Source organism: Manis pentadactyla, chromosome 8, assembly GCF_030020395.1.
Source record: "Manis pentadactyla isolate mManPen7 chromosome 8, mManPen7.hap1, whole genome shotgun sequence".
Taxonomy (NCBI): Eukaryota; Metazoa; Chordata; class Mammalia; order Pholidota; family Manidae; genus Manis; species Manis pentadactyla.
The window spans coordinates 28,030,040-28,040,153 of record NC_080026.1 but is presented as its reverse complement, the minus strand read 5'-3'; positions in this window follow the sequence as shown (position 1 = coordinate 28,040,153).

The window sequence follows — 10,114 nt, the reverse complement described above, 5'->3', positions numbered from 1 at the left end:
TATAAACAGCAAAATCATAAATATTATGGTATAAAAAGAAATGCAACTGGGTAGGATGACTTGGTACTAGGGTCCTCAAAATCACTAGGTCACTCTCTATCTGTGGTAGCTACATTCTACTTCAACATATATAGGCTTTCTCTATATTGGAGGATTAACATAGAATTTTAGTAATCTACAACAAATTTATTCTTATTCTTCCTTGCTAACATATCCTAGGTTTTGATGTTCTCTTTTACATGACCATGAGTATCAGAGGTTGCTATATTCTGAATCCTAGGGACTTAATTCTGATTGGTCTTAAGCCAATTTTTTTTTGTTATTAATTTCCTTGACAGTGGTTAGTTTACATATGGGATTAGGGTATAATTCTGGCCAATGTGATGAAAAATTGGCTGGATGGTTCTAAAAATTATTTCCTTGACTTTAAAATTAAACACACTGATTGTTTATCTGTTTGATAATGATTTATTATCATTAATAATGGAAATGATTTATTTCTGCTCCTGAATAATATAGTTTCTGGATTTGATGCCTTGAACTGTATGACCATTTTACTGTAAGCCAAAAGATGAAGCCAACCCAAGAGTAACATAATGAAATAATGGAAAGAATTATGATGATACCATTGAGTTGTTGATTTAATATACTTTAGAGCTACACTGTTTTGAACTTCTTTTATGTGCAATAATGGATTTCTTTGTTATTTAAATCCTTCAAATTGAATTCTTTATTATTATTGGCTGAAAAATTTCTAAATAATACTGAGCAATATTGCCATTGACAGATCTCAGGGTGTATCATTTTTACTGGAGAAAGAATAAATGATAGAATATTTAGTCTCAAGTTCATAAGTCCTGCAGTCAGACTTCAATTATCTAGATGAAGAATCCCATGTCAATCTTTTATGGTTTTTTTGTTGAGTAGAATCCAGGGAGAACATGGAATTCTTTGGTGGGATCAAATATGTGGAGCTGGGAAAAAGGCAAGTCTGAGAAAGTAGATGGTGTTCCTAGATGAAGAGAAGGAAAAACTTCTGCTATACATGGTGGAAGTAGTATGATGTGTTGAGTAGGAAGAAATGATGAATTCAGAAAGCAAGATGATTGCATAGTAGTGTTATGTAAAGGCATGTGTTAAATTATAGAAAAAAAATGGTTCAGATTACTGAATTTTTTACAAAACTATAGAGGGCTGCCAGACCTCATAGTGAAAAAGAAATAATTATAAAACACACATAAAAATAGAAAGAAAGCCCATATTTGTTATCTTGTAAATGAGGTTTGAAAGTCTCTTTCAAGTTGTACTACTTGTTACCCAGGTGATTAGACTCCCACATTATGTTAATGGTATTATTTTTCTTAGTGCAAATTAAATAATCATAACTAGAAGAGGGGCTACAGCAGGGTCCTAAATATTTCCTCTTTTGGGGAGGAACTAAGGTGAGGTTTTTGAAGGGTAATGTGCCTCAGACAGGACAATGTGATGAAGGTAAAGAATTTGGATTTATTGTAAAGGGTAAACCTGTGTTTGGGAGAGAGCTTCTTAATCTGCTGAGCTACTGCTTCTTTCATGGTCTCTGTTTAGGTAGTTTTTATGGATTGAATTGTATCTCCCAAGAAAATATATGACGTTCTAATTCTAGAAACTCAGATTACCTTATTTGGAAATAGTGTCTTTAGTCAAGTAAATGAGGTTATGAGGAAGGGCCCTAATCCAGAATGAGTGGTGTCTTCAAAAAAGGGGGAAATTTGAACTCAAATACAGACATGCACACAAGGAAGAATGTCATGTGAACATGAAGACAGAGACTCTGAAACATTGTCAGGAAACCACCATAAGCTATAAGAGAAGCATGGAGTATATGCTCCCTTACAGCCAACAGAAGGAAACAGCCCTGCGGACATTAATCTTGGATCCCTAGCCTTTAGAACTGTGAGTCAACAAATTGCTGTTGTCTTAGCCACCCACTTTGTAATACTTGGTTATTGTAGCCAATAGATAAACTAAACTAATAGATATAGTATTATCCTGCCTGTTCCATACATTAACATCACTGCCTGGAATGATCAATGGATTGGGAAAAGGTTGATGCTCATCCTGTTGGTAGCCTTGATGAAGATGACTTTACCTGTCCTTTACTTTGTGGGTAAAATTGAGAGTCAACCATTTTTTACTTTAGTTCTAGTTCTCACGAACTCGTTAACATTGAGCAAATCCTTAAAAATTCTGAATATTAATTTTCATATTTATAAATTATAAATTAGAAAGATAAAATGATTCTTAATGTAGGGGGCATATCAGGATAACCTGGGTCACTTTAAAAAAATACACATGACTGGGCCTCAGATCTAAGACTCTGTCAATAGCTGGAACCTGAACATTCATATTTTAAAAGGAGTCTAGAGTTAAATCTATATTGCCAAACCTTCAATGATGGCTATGGGATTCAATGCCAAAAATTGCTCTAAACTCTCATTTCATTCAGTCTGTGGACTATGCTACTTTGTCCTGAGTGATCTAGGCAGTGGTAAGAGCTGGCATAGGTAAGAAAAAAAATTCACTTTACTTATTGAAAATAAATGTTTAAATAAATAGGAATTGTAAGCAGCCCTACACAGAACAGATATCTGATACAATGACCTAGAAAGTTGTATTTTCTGTTTGTAGCAGTAGTTAAAAATTCATACTTCTTATATTTCATAATATTTTTCTTCCCTAATCTACCAGCTAGAGGATACTTGTTATTTTGTGGCAGTGACTATTTCATGCAAACTTGACATTATATTCTCATTACCCTAATTTTTTTGTATAATCATATATTAAAAGCAGCAAGTTTATAAAAATCTTAGCTTGATAGATATGAATTCTTTCTTTAAATGCTGAGGGCTACAAAATGAAAGTTAGTACCTATGAGCTTCTAGAAGCTATTTACCACTTTAACATTTAACATGCCATACATTAACATTTAAAAAGTCATAAAAATTTACATCTATAAGCAATTTTTACTTAATAGGTAGGCAATATGCATTCTAGGCAATAGAAGGAGACAGCACCAGGAATATATGTAACTGAACTCAGTAAAAGTAATTCATACATCCAGAGTGTAGGTGATGATTAAAGGGCAAGTTATAGGTTATACGTGATGGTTTTATCTGTCCCTAACAAATGATTCTTGCCACATTGCCCCCAGTAATTAGGGAGTGACACCTGGCTTGGAGACAGAGGCATGGTCAGAGTGACCTTAAAAAGTCCTTTGAGAAGACTGTAATAAATTTCAAAGTAAATGTAGTCAATGTTTGAGTAAGATTCATATCTGAGAATTGAAACCATTTAAAGTTGAAATAATTGGGACATATTCCTTTTCTTTTATAAGCTTTCATATTGTCTCTTGAAATGAATAAAAGATAAACAAATCAACATTTAGTGACAACAGTGCATAGAAGAAAACAAAATCCTTGAGTGAATAAGGTAACGGGAATTAAACAAACCAGTCTGGCACGATTTACATCCTTCTCTCCTCTTTGAAATGGAAAGGTACCCTGGTAGGTCTTGGGAAAGTAGAATAATGTTTAACAGCAAATTTCAGCACATAGCATCCTAGTATGCAAATACCATTCTCAGTGTGTGAGAATTTTGAGTCGCTTTTGTGGGGAACTGATTTACAAAACTAAAAATAGAATTTCAAATGGAAGATTGAGATAAAGCAGATGGCAATAAAGCAGTGAAGATTTTTATAATAGAACTTTAGGAACTTAGAAAAAAGATAAGAGAAAAATATTCTTTCTTGTTAGCTTTAGTTTAAGCTGTGCTTTCTGGTGCTGAAGGGAAGAGAACTAGGGAGACAGACATCAACAGCTGAGGATTCCTACAATCAGAAAGGCATTAAGCCCTGAGTGAAGAGCAAAATCCAGGGGTAAAAACTTTTTACAGTGCTGGTTTCCTACAATATGATAGACTTTTAAGTGTGCCGTTGACTTAGTAGTGGATTGAGTATCAGACATAAACTATTAAGGTTTGATGAATAGAAATCACTAACATAATTATTACTGATTTAATATGTAAAACTTTGACCTGATGTTGTCTTTATTTTACTTATTATTTTATTTTAACATAATAAGACAGCACATACGTTAAGGACTTTTACATGTTTACTCTCAACTTGAGTCCCCAGAAGTTTATATTTTCCAATAAAATAATATTTAATCATCTCAATAAAAATAGTTTTATTGTATTATCTGGTGATGATAAAAGGAATCAAGTCTCTTTGTAAAAATTCCAGATATAAACTGTAATTCTTATCTATTGCTGATGAGAATGCAAAATGGTATAGCTACTTTGAGAAGAGTTTTGCAGTTTTCTAAAGAAAATTAAATATATGCTTTCGACATGATCCAGATATTTTACTCTTATGTATTTACCCAAGAGAAATGAAACATTTGCCTACATAAACATCTGCGGATGACTGTTAAGGACAGCTTTATTTACAAAACCCTACAAATGGAAACAATCCAAATGTCTATCCACTATTGAAAGAATAAACAAGTTCTAATACAGCCATACAATGGAATATTATTTGGCAATAGAAGGGAATAAACTAATACATGAAAAAGACATAAATGAATCTCAAAACCGTTATGCTAAGTGAAAGAAATCAAACACAAAGGTAAAGTATCAATGATTTTATTTATGTGACACTCAGGAAAAGACAAAGCATAAGTGGGATCATACTCTATATCCTACTGTATATTCTACTATGATTTTTAAATTAAAAATGTATTTTTCACGTCCATGGTAAAATCAAAAGCACTTTGACAGCATAGTACTTTATGAATATTAAATAATTTATTTATGTAAGTAATCTATTAACACATTTAAGTTGCTTCCAAATTTCTAACCATGAGTGTTCTTATATATACATGTCTATAACTATATGCACCATATATATTTGTCTGGTAATTAAAAAAAAAACTTACAAATAGATTCTCAGAATATAGATATATTGTAATTTTTGGTACAGTATTCCAAACTGTTCTTCACAAAGTTTATACATAATTACCCTTCCACTAACAATATCTGAAGCTGTTAATTTCTATACCTCTCTCAGAGAACATTGATATTATCATTCAAAATATCATTTAAAAGGTAATAACTTTCCCAACCATGAATTCTACATTTATGAACAAAAGTTTACAAGTGGAAGGTCTTAACTAAATGTCTAAGGAGCTTGTTTGCTTAATGAAAAGTAACATTCATTCATTCATTCATTCACATCTGGAATTAGATGTTAATATTTTTAAAAAGATGTTCCTATTCTTTTAATGGATAAATTTAAATATTTAAATTTTAAAAATCTTTGATTGTTTGAACAAGTTATTTTTCAGCCTCATTTGGTGCCCTCTTTGTGTTGACCTCCATGAACTTCATTCTTCGACTCTCTTTCCCTCTGGCTTGCAGATGGAGCTGAATAAGGGACGCAATTGTGCTGAGAGCAGAGAGATCAGGGTGACAGTTTTCTCAAGCAGCCAGGCCATAGTTTGAGCAATAGATGCTCCTCTCAACCATCAGCACAGCTCCTGTTGTGTGGCTTATCTTCCAAGGGTATGGTATGGTTTTCACGAGAATCTGGCTCCACCATCTTCTTTAGGCATAGGAGTGTTAACAAATGTTAAATATTTCTAGTCCCTAGGGACTTCACCATTTTTCTTGGGTCTCTTAACCCTGGTTATGTCTCTGTAAAAAAATATTTTTGTGAATATTATCATCATTTAATGATATGATTGTGGTGTTTTTTTCCTGGGACTCTAAGTGATACAGGGATGAAACACAGGGCAATAAGATATGTAGAGCTTAAATAATTAATTCTATGCCAGGTCACAAACAAATAGGAGAGTGCTCAGTTAAAGAAATTATCTCAGATCAATAGTTAGTTATTTTTTTTGAGAATCATAGCCCTTGGAGTTATTTATGCAACATTTAACACACAAACAGAATGGGGAAAATTCATGTGAACTAAATCTAATAAATACACAGAATTGATACAATAAAATTTAGCAAACAATGTGGGAAAATTATGTAATGTGATTACATTAAGTTAAAAATTCTTAATAGAGAATACTTTCTATGAAGGATTACCAGATGTAGTATAGTAGATCAAAATACAGGCTTCCCAGTCATATTTAAATATTAGATAAACAGTGAATTATTTTTAATATATTTACCTAGGGAGCTAATTTAACTGAGCATTCTATACTTCATCTGGCAAACCTAACCTTATACACAATGCATTACCCAGACTATCACTTGAAAAATCTCTTGTGGTTTGTGTACTGCATAATCAACAATGTGTGAGTGACCAAGTGACAGATCAAGTCAAGTAGATCAAGAACTAGTGTTTAAGAGACAACCATCTTGATGGATCCATAGGAGAGGGTAAGTCACCTAAACAAAATATTACAACCAGAGCTATCCATTGAATGATGGGAGAGAGAGAGAGAGAGAGAGAGAGAGAGAGAGAGAGAAATTATACATATAGGGTCACTAATATGAATTCTGGGGATAAGGGTGGTGAGCATTATTTCAGAACAAACTAAAATGAACAAGAAAGAAAATGTATGAAATTTAAGTACATGATCTGAGATCTTTTCCAGGAAAATCAGGCCATGAAACTGTGGTCTACACAGCCAAGTGTGAAATAAAACAATGTAGACCAGTCAAGAGGGTGGGCAAAAAGAGAAGTAGTAACTATATAAGAAGCAATCAAAAGTTTGTAATAAAGAATATTTGGGAGAAAAAAACAACTGATTTTTTTTCTAATCTGAGTTGAGAGAAGCCTCAATTTTTCTAGGATTTATTACTTTAATTGCAAAAGAAGTGTTTAGTTAGACATAATTTTTCTTAAACTGCATTAAATTACAGCTCTAATAACCTATGGTCAAAATCCAGGATTCCAGTTGGAGCCCAAGAGAGCATGGGAGAAGTTTATGCAGACAATAAAATCAGATTAATGTACTGGATCAAGTAAAAGAGGGAAGAATCAAGCAATACTAAATCAGATAAACATCAGATGTTGATCCTGGAACAGGGCTCTTGGCTATCTACTGTTCTAAGTGCTCTTCCCAGTGTGGGCAAACCACAAAGGAAATGTTTTGTTTTTCTTTGGAGCAAGACAGATTTTTAAAACTGTCCCAGGCTGGAAATTATAGCACAGGCAGGGGGACAAATCAGATGAAGGAATTCTACTAATTTAACCACATAGAATACAGACTTAGAAAACACTAAAATGTAATTTAGTTGTTAAAAACTCATGATGAAAAATGTAGAGAAAAGTAGAAGAATTGTCTAGTTAGAAGAAAAAGAAATGGAAATGTCTCCATTCTTTCTTTTTCCTTCTTCCTCACATGCCGTTAGTTTTAACTGAGACTTGAAAAGGAATAAAAAAGGTGACCTGAAATATACTCAAAACCAGCTGGGAAATGTGGTTTGAAGAAAATGTGAGCAAATATCTCAGTGTATTGTAAGAATAGTTCCAATAAGAAGAAAGTGAAATAAACCAAAAACAAAATAGCACTCCATTTTTATTGCAGAAGACTATTGAGGAATTAACTGACTGACTTCACACACACACACAAAAAGGAAGGGTAAAGAGATGCAGAATGAGGCAGAGACAAGAAAGAAGATGAAACTGTAACAGCATGTTGAAAAGAAGTATCCTTTGAGAGGAGGAGAGAAAAATAGACACTGTATTTCAAAGTTGCATGTCACACTGTAATACAAATTTTAAAGAAATGATCCCCAAACTGCCAAAGTTTCCACCAAAACCAATAATACAACATGACCAGGAGTAGGAAACTGGGTCAGGGAAGGATCTTTTAAAATAAATTTACTGGAGAGAGTTATTCTGTGAATCTCATCATCCTCAACAGCAAATATAGGGAGATTCCTGAATTTCACCATTAATTCAGCAAAGAGAATTCTAAAAAGCAGCCTCTGAGAACTAATATGTACCCTATGGAGTAGGTGGGATTCATGAGACTGGTTTTGGTTTACATCAATATCTAAAGGACAAGAGATTGAATGAAGAGATATGTGGCTATACAGAGGAGGATTGAAATTTTGAAAGTATTAAATTCCAAAAATAGTGAAAGACTAATTAGTGATTTCCATGGTCCAGATCTCAGTCACAAACCGGAGAGATAAACAATGGGTCTGTCTTTGATCCTATCAAAGGAGGGCCATTTAAATAGGTTAATTAATAGCAGAAAAGTGCTGGAGGAATTACAAGCTTTCCAGGGATTGCAGAAAGAAGTGCAAATTATAAGTCAAAAGAGAAAGCATCACCCTACTCAATAGAACCACAGGTAAAAGATACCCTGACATACAGGTAGGAATCTCACCAGAAAACTTAAAACAACCCATAAATGTGGGATTAATGTTTAAATACCTGATATGTCCAGAGAAAGAATTGGAAGCATTCATATTGGGTATTTCTTCTTTTATCTCTTTGTGCTCCAAGTGTGGAAGGGACAGATGTTGAAAGAGGAAATAGCTAACCAAACCTTGACTCAGGACTCTAGGCTTCCCATGTACAGCAGGAATAAATGTGGGAGAGGACTGATGTATCTCTAAAATTAAATCAAATTTGAAGATTTGCAGTAACAGAGCTTCCTTTTGAATCAAATTTGAAGATTTTTACTCACATTTTAATTGTTGAATTGAGAATTTTCTGCAACTTCAAGGAGGATTTTATTTTTAAATCTTAGAGCAGCCATAAAAGTCATGGAGCACACCCAAGTTTTCATCCTATACAGAGGAAGAACTGTCTGTTCAGAGATCATTTCAAAGAACAATGGAAGACAAAAATAAAGTTGCTTTATAATTATATCTCATAACTCATCTTAATCATAGTAGCAGTTATATTTGTTTTGAAATAAAATTACTTCTGAAGAAGAAATCCAATCAGTATTTTTATATTATGTTTGTTTCAGTTAGGATCCTGGTGCCTCTCAAGACAGTTCACTCAAAGGACTAACTGATAAAGGTTTAATGAAGAGATATTTTAGATTTTTGCTTCCCTGTTCTTCAGGTAAGGAGATTGGAAGACTCTATTCTGTCCTAGAAACAAACAAAAAGCTGAGCAGATCTAAAAATCAACAGCTCTTCTGGGCCCTAACAGAGGGCAGGACACACTCAAGGAACAGGAAAGACAGACAGGCGAATACAAGGTGTTGCAGCTTCCCTGAGCAGAGACTCAAGAGCAGAAACTGCTGTGTGAACCAGAGCCAGGATAGGGCAGCCAAAATGGTAATTGATGAATTGCTGGAGACTCAGTGTGGACAAGTCGGAGCTAAAAGCTCCAGAGGTACCCAGTCACTGGGGGACCCCCTAAAACATTGTGAGATTTACTCCCAGGAGCTCAAACCAGTTCTCACAATAAATATCAGAGAACAGTCCCCTCAGGCTTCTGGCAGAGGAATGAATAAAAGAACCATTTTGAAATATGCCAGAGCACTCAGTTTTTCTTAACAAGGCTTGCTTCAGGGTAGCTGGATAATCAGAGCTTAATCTACTGATGGTATTATCAGAGCCTAAGTGACCTGGAGAAGTGAAATGATCCAACTCCTGCCAGCTAGTCTTCCATGTGGGAGAAGGGATATGTAAATTCCAACACACTCTACTCATCTTGTTCCATAGAAATGGAGAGGAAAAACTGAATAATACTTGTGAAGTTCACAGTCCAGAGGCTTAGGCTCACTAGAAGACTGCAACCTAAATGATAAGGCTATAGAATGCTTCCTCTTCCCCTACACCTTACCACCACATTACATATAATGTGTAATAATAAATATGTATAAAGACCTGTTTGTAGCAATTCCTTTTACTCAGTATATCACGTCCATCTATCAAGAAAAAATTACAGGGCATATCCAAAGGCAAAGTAAATTTGAAGAGAGAGAGTAAATACCAGAACCAGACATAGCACAGATGTTGAAATTATTAGACCAGGAACATGAAGCAACTGTGATTAATATGCCAAAGGACTCTAATGGGTAAAGTGGACAGCATGCAAGAAAGGTGGACAATGCAGGTCAAGAGGTGGAAATTGTAAAAGAAG